The 14,559-nt window shown below is 38.1% G+C and overlaps 1 protein-coding gene across 6 annotated transcripts in view; it reads right to left on the minus strand.

Moving 5' to 3' along the window:
• RHOH (ras homolog family member H) overlaps positions 1 to 13,137 on the minus strand; it is a 37,915-nt gene extending 24,778 nt beyond the window's left edge. For 2 of the 6 annotated variants that reach the window (XR_010381555.1, XM_010980372.3), the window contains exons 1-2: positions 12,858 to 13,137; positions 9,641 to 9,748 (exon numbers count right to left, since the gene is read on the minus strand). The gene's annotated coding sequence lies outside the window, so the exon portion shown is untranslated. The remainder of the gene's footprint in view (positions 1 to 9,640; positions 9,749 to 12,857) is intronic. The other 4 variants (XM_031435569.2, XM_010980374.3, XM_010980373.3 and 1 more) reach the window with 4 other exon arrangements.
• Between the last annotated feature and the right edge of the window lie 1,422 nt (positions 13,138 to 14,559).

Here is a 14,559-nt window from a genome sequence, read left to right on the forward strand (position 1 = left end):
AATTATGACATCGCTATTTGCAAAATCTCTTTTGGTCTTTGTACTATCTACATAGAAGCAAACAGCATGCTATGAATCTAAATAAAAGTAACCCAAGACATCAGCTAATGTCTTTTTTCATTTTGCCATCAACATTAAAGATACTTAAGAGATACAACAATGTAATGGATGGAATTTATGTAAATACCGAATGAAATAAGCCAATTATAAAAAGGCCTGTTTGAGACAATCAGGTAATTATGATTATGAATTGGGTATTAGGTGGTTCCAAAGCATTACTGTAATTTTGTTAGGTGGGATAATGGCCGCATGATTGTGTAAGAAAATATTCTTGATTTTAGATATGCATAGCGTCTATGGGTAAAGTGACATGATGTCTGGAATTTACTTAAGTACTTCAGCAAAGAGGGAAAAAAGACAAAACAAACATGACAATATCTTGACAATTGCTGGACTTAGGGGATGGGAATATGAGGACTTTAAGATATGTTCAAAATTTTTACAATAAAACATTTTTTAAATCAACACCTTCACTTCTCCAAAGTGCCATTTTCTCCTTGTAAAGGCAAGTTCTCAACATCTATTAAAGCAGCTTGCCAATAAGCATGATTATGTATCAGATATTTCCCACACGTCTGTTTTTTCTAATTCATTCTTCAAAAAAGGTTGTTTTTACCAAAGGCCATGAAACATACTTAGGCTAAAAAAATCTTTATTTATCTGAAATTCAAAATCTAACTAGTATCTTATTTTTTTATTTGCTGGGTCTGGCAACTCTAGGCAAGGAATGCATGCTTTGGTGGGGAGATATGTTCAAATTAGCGTTTGGGGGTCATTGGTCCAGCTGCAAAACATATATTAGGTAAAACATGACTTGTTCCATTCAACTTACAAAATACATATACTGAGGGCCTAGTGTACTAATATGCAAAGATGAACAGAAGATAGTTCCTACTCTTAAGAAATTCACAGTGTAATGAGAGAAGGCCACCAATTACAAGATAATGTAAGTTGTTCCTTAATTTAACTTATGATATTATCTGTGGCAGGCACTATTAGTTTTCTACTCAGTATCTGTGCTTCTCCTTGTCATTAATAATAGAATCCAATTTTATTTGTAATGCAATGTGCAAACCCTCAGGCAATGGATCATGCTTGGTCTAGGTCACTATTTCTCAAACTTTTTTTCATTATTACCTGCCTCAGAGCACTTTCATACACTTTTTTCCTAGATTACCCCCCGTATGAAATTTTAATACCATATATATATCACGTCTGTTTATATATTGTATGTATATCTGTGCTTTCATCCATAAAAAGAGTAAGATTTTTTTCTGCCTTACCTCCCCACCAATAAACAACATTCTCCTCCTTAGGGAGGAGAACAGCACCCCACCCCATCCACCCTCACCCCATCCTCCACACTACCCCTCTACTCTGACCACAGTCCTCACCCTCCCTCCCCGGGGAGAGGATGCCTGGTCTAAGGCAATTTTAACAATTCTACTTCCTGTTCCCTCACCTTCCTTGCAGCTGGGCTGGCCATATAGCCCAGTCGTAGAAATGACAAGAAAGTTGATACCTGTTTGGGAGCTCTCTGGGAAAACTCTTGTTTTCCTAGAAAAAGCAACAGCCACTGCCAGGTCAGCCTCCTTTTCCCCTCTACCCAACTCCACACCTCTCGATGGAGGACAAGGCTGGAATCTGTATGTTGCAACCATGATGAAAGAAAGACCTGAGGACTGTGGGGGCAGAATCATTGAGCCACTGAACCAGTGGCAGAAACACAGACTTCCAGACTTCTTGTTACGTGGGAGAAATGAATCCGGATTTTTGTCAGTTACTGTTAGTCCGGGATTGTATAACTTGCAGCTGAAAGTATTGCTAACTGATGTCGTGTCTTGTCTCATGAGCAGCAGCTTGTCTGACATGACCGTGGATTATTGTTAAACCGTAGCCAGAGAGAAGCACAAACAAAAACAGACGTAAAGTATGATCAAGAGTATTACACAAGCAAACAGGAGATTTCACTCTTGTTTAAAAGGAAAATGCTCCCCATCACTAATCAACCTTTCAAATTTTAAAATACTCCAACTAATATTTGGCATTTGAATTGAACAAACTTTGAGATATTTGATTTTACTGTGTAGCAAAATGGCCATGAAAGGCTTCAAGATAATTTTCCTACTTTATACCAAAATGAATATATAATGATTTGCCTAGTAGGTATGTCTTTCAAAATATTTGAAAGTCAATTATTTCTAAATTAAATATTTAAGATGCATAAGGAATGTGCTTCTTAAAGGACCCCTTTGGGAATCTTTTCACATGTTAAAAATTTTAAATAATCATCTATATTCATCATTTGAATATTTTATATTTTACTTAAATTCTGACACTAGCTAAAGCTAATTCTCTCTTATTTTAAAAGCATACACCCCACACACTCCAACATCTCTCATTAAAAGTGATTTTTCTATGGCTTATCAAGGTTCAAGATAAAAGAGACTCAAGAGCCCTCTAAATCTAAAGATCCTCAAAAATCTTAAAAGATAAAATTTAATTATAGCTTTAGGGCTTTCAAGCATTAGGTTTTTAAAAATGTCAAAATAATTCTTATATCAAAATCATTTTATTAGTTTCACTATTAACCTCACACCATAAATTGGCTTTCTTTTAATAAAGATTTTTGACCTTTTTATTATAAAAATAATGCATGCAAATCACAGAAAATACAGGAAAAATAAAAATCAGTTTAAAATTACATGTAATCTCATACACTAGGTGATAACTTTTGACATGTTGGTTCATCTACCCCCATATTGTTAATTCATGTACAAAAACTACATAGATCTTTTAAAACAAATATATATAATTTTGTGCTCTGAGTTTTTCATTTATTAAACATTCTTCAAAAAATATATTAATGAATATTTAATAGGCTTAAGTATAATGTATTTAATCATATCTTTCTGTTGGACATTTTAGATGATTTTTAGGTTTTTCTATTATTTAAAAAATCATGTTGAAAATCTTTGCTTTTATAATAAAACACTTATTTTTTTCTTAGGAATAATTCTTAGAAGTAGCCACAGGACATGAACGTTTTAAAGCTACTCATTCATCCTGCCTAGTTACTTGCAGTTTTTCTGAAAAGAAGCCTTTCTAGAGCCATCTAAAATAATTCAAAATAATAATTTAGACCAGAGCATATTAAGTGGTGAAAAGAAAGGATCACTGAATTTTTTTCCCTTGACTGGTGATACTGTTTATAGATTGTACTTTCACCAATATTTTATAAAAAAAGGAAAAACTTGATAAAGAATCTAAAAGTTCTTGATTAGACTATAAAAGAATGTGAAGGCAAGTAACTTTGTCTTATTGTTTATCCTGCGTTTTACTCTAGTCATTAATTTGTTAAAGATCTAGTACTTAGGAATTTTTAAGCACTCTCAAAATTGGCAAAAGAAGTGAAAAGTAATTATAATTGGTAGATAAAATAATGAGCTACATACCTGTTGAGAAATAAGGCCAATCATGACCAAATATATAAAGGAAGGATATATCACCTCCACATAGTGTGAATGAATGTAGGAAAAATTTTAAAGTACGATCATTTCAGCCCTCTAAAGAAAGGACCAGTAAATAAAAGGAAGCTTTAAGATAATATAACTTGATACGTTTGACTGGTCGCAGGTCGAAAAAAAAAATTGAACACGAGCTTAAGCTGAAGAGCTGTTAACTTTTTTTCATGAGAACAATTGCACAATCTAGTTTCTAAACTGAAAACCACAAGAGTCTAGCCCCTGTTGGAAGAGAAACTTTTGTTTTTCCTTCCATATCTGTGTGTGTTGGGCCTTTCCTGGATGGCATGTCAACTGAGTAGCCCTTGGGGAAATCCAAAACTGTTGGTTTGGGTTTTGAACTTTTGGTCCAAGTTTTACATAGAACTCCCTGGCTGCCATGCCAAAACTGCCTCTGTATCTTCATGGCTGTAAAATTTAATAGAAACATTCTCACAGTCTACATTTTGAAATCGCTTTTCCTGAGATGTAGAGGATGAAAAGAAAGAAAAATTAGTTACAGGACTCAGGAAAGATACCATAGTTGCTTGCCCTTCATTAATTCAAGTGATCCATTTGAACATCAGCTGTATTTCTATTATATTAAGAAGCAATGTTTACTTTAAGCTTCTTTCTATAGATTCTGCACATTTTGGATGGAAAGCACTAGCATGATGGTGTTTTTAAAATGAAAAAATTTGAGTACTCAGAAATAAAATGTATACATGTATATTTAGGTTAAAGGCATATGCCACATTTGCTACAATGAAGAGTGTATTACTGTTATATTTTTAAAGTCAACATTATTACAGATATTTCTCTGATATTATAGGATATTCTGTGTATAGGAATATAGTGACAATATCATCTTAGTAAATGTAGGAAATTGTGGTACCGTCGACATGTAAGGTTTTTCTGCCTTTTCGTCTCCTGTTTCCTGTATATATGTCCTACACCCTCTTCTACTGCTTATCTCAGGAAAAGGAAGAGAGAAAGAAAGACTATCAACATAAATTACAGCAAATTACTGCCCAAAGACATTGGGGTTTGAGGAAAATCAGGTTTTACCACCAAAAAAGTATACCAAATGGGATTTCTAGACCTCTAAGTGTTTTTGTAGCTGATGACAGTGGTTTTACACCATTTAAATCATTTAAATTAAATTTAAATTTAAATCCAAATATATGGCTTTCCTTTTCCATATTATAAGGAATCATCACAGGCGTTCTTACACTTCTCAATTATAGTTGAGATCATTTTCAGCTCACGATTGGAACAAAGGCAGGCAGAATTTTTTGTGGCAATTGAGAAAAAGGGTCATGATAAGATATGTGTATTTAGAAGTACTCAAGAAGGCAACAGCTGGAATAGCACTAGGGGAAAGCAAAGGCAAAGTAGAGATCCTGCCCAAAAGAAAGGATCCTCTGAAAGAAGGGAAAAGCATCAAGGCAGAGATATACGCCAGTCGGTTCCTCATATCAGCAACTAGGTTGCTAGGCTTAATGCCACGCAGGGGATGCAGTCTCCAGGAGACAAGAGGGGTGGAGAGTTTGCCACTGTCCTGTGATGTACATGGAATATTTCTGTTTCGTGGGCTATAACTGAGGATTCTATGATGCAGTATTACTATTAAAATGCATTAAATGTATTCAATTAAAATACACTGAATACTTTGAAAAATAGATTGAGTACACTGAATTGAAATTGGAAGAAGACCTAGTCATGGTGTACAATAATTTAAATGGTTGCAGAAGGTCAGGTCACTAATTACTGGAATGTATTTGCTACGGATTTTCCTTTTCTATCTTACACCATGCCAGACTAAGAGAAGCCTGACTCATTTTTTTGCCAGTTGCTCATACTTTTTCTCTGGAGGGCTGAAGACAGGGTGAATTTCCCCTCCCCATCCTCTATCTCCCTCACTCTATTAACATGACATGATAATATGGTTTTATCACTTTTAACAGAGTTGGCTAATTTAAACAGACAGATTTGGGGTAAATTTCGACACCCTGCCTAAGCCCTTATCACCATTCAGGTGGACAAGAGATTAACAATGCCATGAGTTTTTGCCGAAAACAGCCAGTTCCCTGAATTGCAAATCAAGTACCCACTAACAGAAGATGGCCAAGTGGGCTTCTGTGGTCTAAAGACTACACAGGAAAAGGACTATCTCCAAAGTCATCAGGGCCCAAACAGATGTTTAGCTTCAGATAGGAAAACCAACATTTTACCCTCAGAAGCAAGTACATTACACACCTGCTAATGCCTTCACCTCTAAAAGCAGCCTGGCTGGGTACCCAGTAGTCCCTGAGTACCATTCACCACACTCTGGAGTTGGCCAGATCGATTTTTACAACCTGCCTGCATTTCTTGTGCCATCCAAGGTACAATATGACAGTAAAGAAGGCGTTAAAGTAGAATTAGAGACTGTTTTCTCAAGTGGGAACTGATCCTGGCTTCACATAAGAGAATTCAGAATTAGGACTTAGGACATTCATCTTATGTACTCTGAGAAGAACCAGCTCTAGCCCTGCATGTTTACCCAACGTAAGCATGCAGTGCTGTAAAATGACACACTATCCACCATCTTGTCCTCATGTTCGCCATCAACCGGAGAGTCAGTATTTGTCTTTAGCAACTAAATCTGACATCAGCAATAACCAGAACTTTCTCAACCCCTGCAAGTCTCCCTCTGCTGTATTGATAGCCTTGAAGCAAGATTTCTTAATATGATTTTGGACTACGGCAGGTGCAATTTACAGGATCCCTAAATCTCTTAGAAGTGTATGGTAAACGTGCATGTCCCTGGACATGTGCTGTTTCTCAGGGAGAAGGTCTTTGGTGCTCATCAGATTCTCAAAGGAATCTGCTGCCAAAAAAGTGATTAGGAAACACTGCTCTGAAGTGTGAGCCAATTAGTCCATGCAAAGCCCTGTTAAGTGGGGAACAGGACAGTCAGCAGATGCTGGTAGAAAGAGGTCTGACTTCGGGTGCTGGGCCCTTGCACATCCAACAGACATTCAGTTATGCCTTCCAAACTCAGGAATACTGTTGATTTGTCCTTGATTTATCAGGTCATGTCCCAAGAGATTAGCGACCCCGATGATAGAGAATATGAAACCTTTTTTGAAGTTAATGAACCTTCAGTGTAAAGGTGTAAGAATCCAAGATGTTAAAGGCGATTTGAGAGCTTACCACTATCACTAAAGTTCTAAAGCCAGGGGGGTACGTAGTCTCGGGACCATGGCTTCTGCTACTGCAACATTTACTTTCAATATGTTTGTTCTGTGGTACATATGTTGTTGCCACAGCATCTGTCTAATTGTTATTACTACTTTGAGTGCTATAGTTCTATATATAAAGTACTACATTTCATCAAAAATTAGACTCCTACCCCTCTTTAACATGATATTATCATACACTAAGGCCCAAATATGTTCTGAACGTAGCACCACATATCTCAGGTTCATTCTTGATTACCACCTCCCAGTGATTTGATGTTAAAGTATTCATGGGTCCTTGACTCTCCCTATGACCATTTATCTCTGTGCTTCCCCTGTGTAGTTTCCCTGTTTACAGCTACTTCCAAATACTTGACAGCAGTTACTTAACAGTAGAGGAGAATTTTGTGGCGCAAACTGTATTCCCCTTTAAGGAAGTATTACAAGTACGGCCTCCTGTTTTTAGTTTTTTTCTACAGATTCAACACAATAACTTGTCTGTTCTCGGTTTTCTCTGTCGTCACATCTCTTTTACATCGTAAGCCCTTCGATCCTAAGCCTCATGGTAACAGGCTCACCCCTCAACACACAAATAAAAACACACACACACACACACACACATAGATACACGTTCCCTGGGTCAACCCAAACTATTAACTTTAATCCAGTAGTATTCCTCAGAGGATGATCTGCAGACCATCTATATCAGAATCTTTATGAGATGGGAATATTTGTTAAATATGCATATTCCTGCTGGCCTCCAGACCAACTGGATCAGAATCCATGGAGGTGGAAGCCACTTTTGTTACCATGGCCCCCATCCATCCAGGTGACTCTTAAACACACTAAAATGTGAGAACTTTTATTTAGAAGAACTATTTTCCCATACACAGTCAATCTCTTCTTCCTGACTGGCCCTAATGAAACCTCCTTAGCATCCACCACTCCAGCCTGCCAGGATCCTAACTCCCTTTACTGTACCCTCCCCAGGGACTCATTGTCCACATCTACATGGCAAAAGCAAGCCTCATCTGGTCCACAAAACTCCTCAAAGCCTTCCCTTTAAATATTAAAACTACTTAAGATCACTTATCTACAGGCTTTCTCCACATTTTTTTAATGCACACACACCACACCTACAATGCATGAAGTAAGAACAAAATTCTACTATTTCACCATTCTAACACACCAAAAGCTTTCATTTTTTTACACACGTTTAATCCTCATTCAAAATGAAACCAGAATGTAAGTGCAAATTTTAGTCCTGATTTTCTAACTTAACATCAAATCAAATATATTTTCATAACTATCCTAACTATAACCATGACCTGTAATGACCACAAAATATTCCATGGAGTTAGTGCTGCCAGAATCACTTTTGCTTAATATTTTCAGATTTTTCTGGTATAATAACAATACAGTGAATGTGTTTGTCATGTTATTATTTCCTTCTTTAAATTATTTATTTAGAATAAATTCCCAGAGGTAGAATTAATGGATTAAAGTATATGAGCATTTTAATGGCTCTTGACACATATTGCCAAGTTGCCATGATTGTGTTTTACACATTTCCTCAGTGATGATATGCTGCTAAATGTTTATTTAATAGCCTTGCCTTAAAAAAAAAATGTGGAGAGCCTAATTTACAGTGTTAGCCAATTTTTGTGGTGTAAATAGTCCCACCATGGCCAGTTTCAGGTTACAAATATGACACCACAATGCAGAGTTGGAAAGAGATGCTTAATAGCATGCCATTGTATAATATTTCTTTCACACAGATAATCTGAAGTAGCTAACTTCAAGAGCATAGATAATAGTCAAATGTGGTAAATAATTGGGAAGTAATGAGTTTTGAGTATTACCTTTATTTTTAATATAATTAATGTAACTTTGATTTATAGAATTTTTTTTTAATTTTCAATAGTGATTGTGTTTAACCACTGGCTTGTGAAATTTCTGTAAATATTACCATCAGCTCTTGCAAGCAAATACAGGCAGGCTCCTGCACACCGCTGGATATATCTTACTTGGTATTTTGCAAAAGCACATCTTTTTTTTTTTTTTTTACATTGAAGTCATTGAAAATTCATCTTATTCCATCTGTGTCAGAAGCAATAACCATGCTTTTCAGTTAGCAGATTATGATAACACATAATGAATAAAACATAATACAAAAAAAGATAGAGCAGGAGGTCTACCTGGATCAATTAATTCTGCCCATCCTCCCCCAGTTCGGACAATACTCTCTTCATGTGTTCATTTTACTAGTGTTTTTCCATGGATCACCTATAACAACTACTCACCCATTTATTTACTCAAACAATGAATGGATGACTGTATATAGTTCTCATGGCAAATGTGATGAGAACCATGTTAACCACTCTCTTCCTTGGTTTTCTTTTCTACGAAATGGGGAAGAGGTCACTGCTGACTTCAACTTTACAAGAAACAAGTGTAGTGATAAGAAGACTCTAACTTACGCTCTAATAAGCAATTGAGCATTCTGTAATGCTTGGAATTTTTCTTCTAAAAGTAATTTATTAGTTTTCTGTTTTACTGAAAAAGAGACATAGAGAGGTTTGGCATTTCTTCCCAGGAAAGCAAATTCTTTTCTTTGGGCTTTCTCTGAGTACTACTGAATAGCCTCTACATGTATAGAACACTTTAGAATTTTTAAGTGGCACCCACATTTGCTTGTTAAAATGTAAGTACAGTTGACAAAGACTCTAAACATGCTCACATCCTTGACTGAATCATCCCACTCCCAGGAATTCTCCTAAGAGATAAATTCTAAACGAAAGAAAATGTTTTTGTGTGACGTTATTATTCATAATAGAAGGAAGATCATTTTACCTCATTTCAGCACTTACTCAACTTATCATCTCAGTGCCTGGTGCCCTGGTAGGAGAGTTCTGGATTAATGGCTCCCAGATGCTCACCTGTAGAACAACAACAAGTCACCTGGAAGAAAAACATTTGCATTTTTATGATACAGATTCCTGGACCCCACTCCAGGGCTGGGTGTGATACATGAGAATTGGTATTTTTGAAAAGCTTTCCAAGGGATTTTGATGTCCAGCCAGCTTAAGGAACTACGATTCTAGGCCAGAACCAGACAAATCAAACCATCTCTGAACTGTGGTCCACATCCAGGGAACAACAGTATGACAATGTCTTATTTAAGGCATCGAGAAGTTACTCAGGACAGTCAAGCAACTGCTGGAGTCAAATGACTGAAGAGCCGCAGAGGGGCAGCCTTAATTCTGGCACCTTCCCCTCTCTCTGTTCACCCTTTCCATCTCTGCCACCCGCACCCCCTTGCTCTCACTGCCCAACCCAGACTCAATACTGCCCTGCTGCCTTCCAGCAGACTCCACTTTGCCGCCCCATCCTGACTTGTGTCCACCCCCTTCCATACAAAGAACCCCCAGATCTCCTCCCTCATGACATTAGTGGGGCTCTAGAAAGAAAAACAGTATTACGATTTGACCAAAGTAATCTACATGTATAATTGAGAATCCTCTGAATAATGAACATATAAATCATATTTGCATTTTTAAAGGCCACTTACTAATCCTAAAGAATCTATGACCTGAAAAAAGAGTGGAACAGGAAAGCAGGGTGCTTTTTAATCTTGGCTTTCACCCACACCCAAGCATCCAGAACCCAAATAAGCACTTTGGTTATTTATTGTCAAAACGGTCCCAACTCCTGAATAGAAGTGTTTTTTTCAGCTGTTCCTTGTTAACACTAAAATTAAAATATATAACATAAAATAAATAATTTAACTTAAACTGGCCAAGGAAGAAGAGTCACCCTCTTGCCTCTAACTCCAAGTACTCTATAATTCCACTCAGAGCATTCAGAGAGCATTATCCACAGATGTCCACAAATAACACAGCAGTCACTCAGAGAGTTGTCCTCTAAGTGAGAATTTGCTATGGAAAGGCTTAAAAAGTCAATTTCTAATCTTGTTTTCCTTTTTTCATATGCATTTTTGCTATAAAACATCCAGCCCTGTGCCTAATCCATGCTTGGTGCTCCAAAAATATTAATCCCCAGCCTCTACCTTCACCCCCACTTTACTGGAATTACAAAAGTCACTTTACAGCTATCTTGTTCCCAAGCCAGCGACCATATATTATCTTCATTCTAATGTTCCCAGCCTTGGTAAGACTCATAATAGCTATATTTACTGAGAGTTTATTTTATGCCAGGCACTAGGCTAAATGCTTTACATATTTTTATCTCATTTTATCCCTACAACAACCCTCTGGAGTAGATATTTCCAGTTATTGTTAGAGCTACTTTACAGATTTTTGTTTTTTAATATCTGAGGATTGAAGAAGTTAAGTAACATGTCTGAGGTTCTCATAGATCAGAAGCAAGAGCACCAGGATTCAACACAAGGCAATCTGGCTCCAAAGTCTGGGTTCTTATTCACCACGCTGTATCTTTGTTATTACGTGAACACAGATATTTCATGGCTCAGGAAAAAAAAAAAAAGTGCTCTGAATCATTAGGAAAGGAGCGGAAGCAAATCCACCACCTCTCATTCAGACACGCAAGGGAAACCATACATAGTTCATGGAATTCTTGTTCTGGTGTTTGAAGAGTAAAGACTTGCCTGTAACTGGACAGCCAACTTGTCCTTCCAAGGGGAAAGCCATTTTAATTACCGGATGATTGAAAGGCCTCCTTAAAATGTAGTACCCAGAAATGGAGGTCTTACAGGTACCCCAAGCCACACAAGGCTTTCTCAGCATGGGTGGTGTACTGGGGGAGAGAGTGGGGAGAGGGAGGTGAAGGGTCACAGACACGGAGATGCACAACACAGCCCCAAGCATGAGGAGGGAGGACCCCCAGGCAACCCCCCACATGGAATTCTGCTGGAGCTGCGAAAGCAGAGGAAAAAGAGCCTGATGGCCCAAAGAGACCAGAAAACCACTGAATAGAGCCTCTTCTCCTCAGCAGCCTCTCAAGGCCCTCCATAATCTGTCTACATCTTAATTTTCCAAGCTTATTTTCTGCCCATATGTAAAACTAATTTTCTTCTTTTCTCAGGCCAATCTCCTCAACTAGACTGGTTGTCTCCCAGTACATCTCGCCTTTGTGCCTTTGACCACACAGTCCTCCTTCTCAGTCGACTCAATTCTCTTGTCTTTTCAAGGACCATGTCTTCCAGACAACTCCAGCCTACCCTCAAATCTTATTCTCCGAACTCCTATAACTCTTACAGCCTACAGCCACCCAACGCGACCCTTAATTCCCATCTTGTAGTGCCTCCTGAATTTTAGTTCTTACCCCGACTACTAGATTATAAGGTCCTTCAAAATAGAGAATTCTTTACATTTCTTATATCCTCCACAGCACCAGCTTAGAATGAATATGTGATTATTGACTACTTGTTGTTTAGTTGAATATTTCAATGGCAGCTTTAATTTAGTGGGGGAAAAAAACCCAAACCCAGTGATTTCCCAAACTTTATTTAGTTATGACCCAGGCTACTGACTGGTACGTCACAGCATGTCTCCAAATCAAACCACCTCAAAAACTAAGTTTAATCGAATTTAAAAATATATACTTATACATCATATACCACTTTTAGAAATTTTACATTGGGAATAGGTGAAATGAACAAGTTAGAAATTCAGATCTGAAACTGTATCATGTGGATTTTGGTTCTGTTTCTTTTCTGAATTAGAAATTTTTAAAACTCGTATTTGTACAACTTAGAGAATCTTTAGATTTACTTCATCAAACAGGGAGATATTTAAACTACCCAAATATTTGAGCTCAGTCATAGCAGTTACAAGCATATGAATTCTCTCGGAGAATATCTGGAAAACCAAAAAGCCAACTACTATAACTTTTAATGTTTCAAAAACTATGCATCTTGTTAGGACTTGGGGAAGGTGGTAGTTGGGTATCAGAGCAAATCCCCTTCCCCATACTTTACAACAGGCAGAACTGAGTAATTGCTATGTTTAGCCTATAATAAAAGCTAAATAAATTCGGAAAGATTTCTTTTGACTCTGAAGAAATATTTTTAATGAAGTAAAAATCTTACCTGTTATAGAGTGCCAAAGAAATTTCTTGACACTAAAATGACTGACTCTGGAAGTCCAATTTGTTCGGAGCAGGTAAGTAAAAGCAAAAGCAGCGCAAGGCCTTTCACGGCTTTAATTTCCTCCTAGGATCGACAGTTCCTTCCTCCTCACGAATATAACCAATTCACATTGGAAGATGTTAAATTGTGAGAGTTGGGCCAGTGGAGACTCCAACCCACAGTGGTTGGGTTTAGTGTGCGCGGCGACTGAGGCAGCAGGAACAATCCGAATGTGACAAAAGAGATTAGCAAGTTCCTGTGCAGAAGTCAATTTCCTGTAGCTGGCTTCGCCGAAAAAGAAGGTTTCGTTTGTGTGGGTTTAGTGATGTGTGTGTGTGTGTGTGCGTGTATGTGTGTGTGCACGTGCGTATCTCGCCATGACAATATGAAAACTCCCCCAGATAAGAGGTAGAAAAAGGCCTTTGCTGCATGGTTGGGTTTGTGTTGAATTTATCCTCTCCCTTGGAACCATTTCCCTCTCCCCTGTCCCCCATTTCCCACCAGCAAATCACCTATGTAAAACTGAAGAAAGGAAGATTGAAAAACTAAGATGATTCCTTAAGGAAGTGAAATGAATCAGGGAGAAAAACAAACAAACAAAAAAGGCTGTAAGGCCACACTACAGACTGGTCTTGATTAATTTAAGCTTAGGAAAAAAGCACTTTAGAAATGACATGTCAGCTTGGTGAACACACTGACTATGGAGGGAAATGGTAGGTAGGCGGCTTGCTTTGCTTTATTAATAACTACCAAGTAATGACTTGGAAAGGACAGACAGCCCCAGTGAGGACTCAGGCAGCCCCGTCCCGCGTTCGCCCTTTGATAGACCAGCATGTGTGTTTGCGGTACGTGACTGTGAGTTGTTTTCAGACTCCTCGGAGTTTCATTATTTGCCTCCAAACACAAATGTACTTGTTCTGTCCTTCGGTGCAATGCAGGTGTAGAGACCATCTGCACCTGTTTAGATTATGGATGAGTTGCCTACACAAACAAATTTAACTTTCGTGATGTGGTCACAATCCCCTATGCCTCGAATCTCTGAATAACTGTAAATGCTCCCTCCCAGGGTGAAATCTTGGTCAAATGCCTACATGCAGGATAAAAATCAACTCCATCAAGTCCACAGGCATTTATAGAGCCCCTGCTATGAGCAAGACCCAGTGCTGGGTGCTGGGGCTGGGGAGGGCACACAAGGATGAACGAGATGGAATCTCTCACTTGTCATGGCCTAAATCAAGCAGAGGGGAAAGATGTGGACATAAAGGAGATACCATGAGTCAGGACCTAATTACAGATCTCACTCAAAAAATCCCGAGACCCGAGAGTCAGGTGAAAGGAACAACGTGTGTCCAATCTTTGGCTGGTTAAAATAACCATTAGATGTTGACACAGATTCTCTCAAAATATTCCAGGGATCCTTGGCTGGCTTTCAGGAGGTCCTGCAGACCCACATGTATCATCTGAGGGCCAGCCTCATCATTGCAGACTCAGAATCCTGTCATGTGCCTGATCCTGTGAACTGAAGAGAAGCACACAGACCAAGACAGACATACAGACATACAGACAGACATACTCCCTGTGCTTGCAGCACCTACATCCTAGTGGGGGCAGACCAAAAACATTCATACAAATGCAATCATTACAAATTACAATAGCTGTTGCA

Source organism: Camelus dromedarius, chromosome 1 (assembly GCF_036321535.1).
Source record: "Camelus dromedarius isolate mCamDro1 chromosome 1, mCamDro1.pat, whole genome shotgun sequence".
Taxonomy (NCBI): domain Eukaryota; kingdom Metazoa; phylum Chordata; class Mammalia; order Artiodactyla; family Camelidae; genus Camelus; species Camelus dromedarius.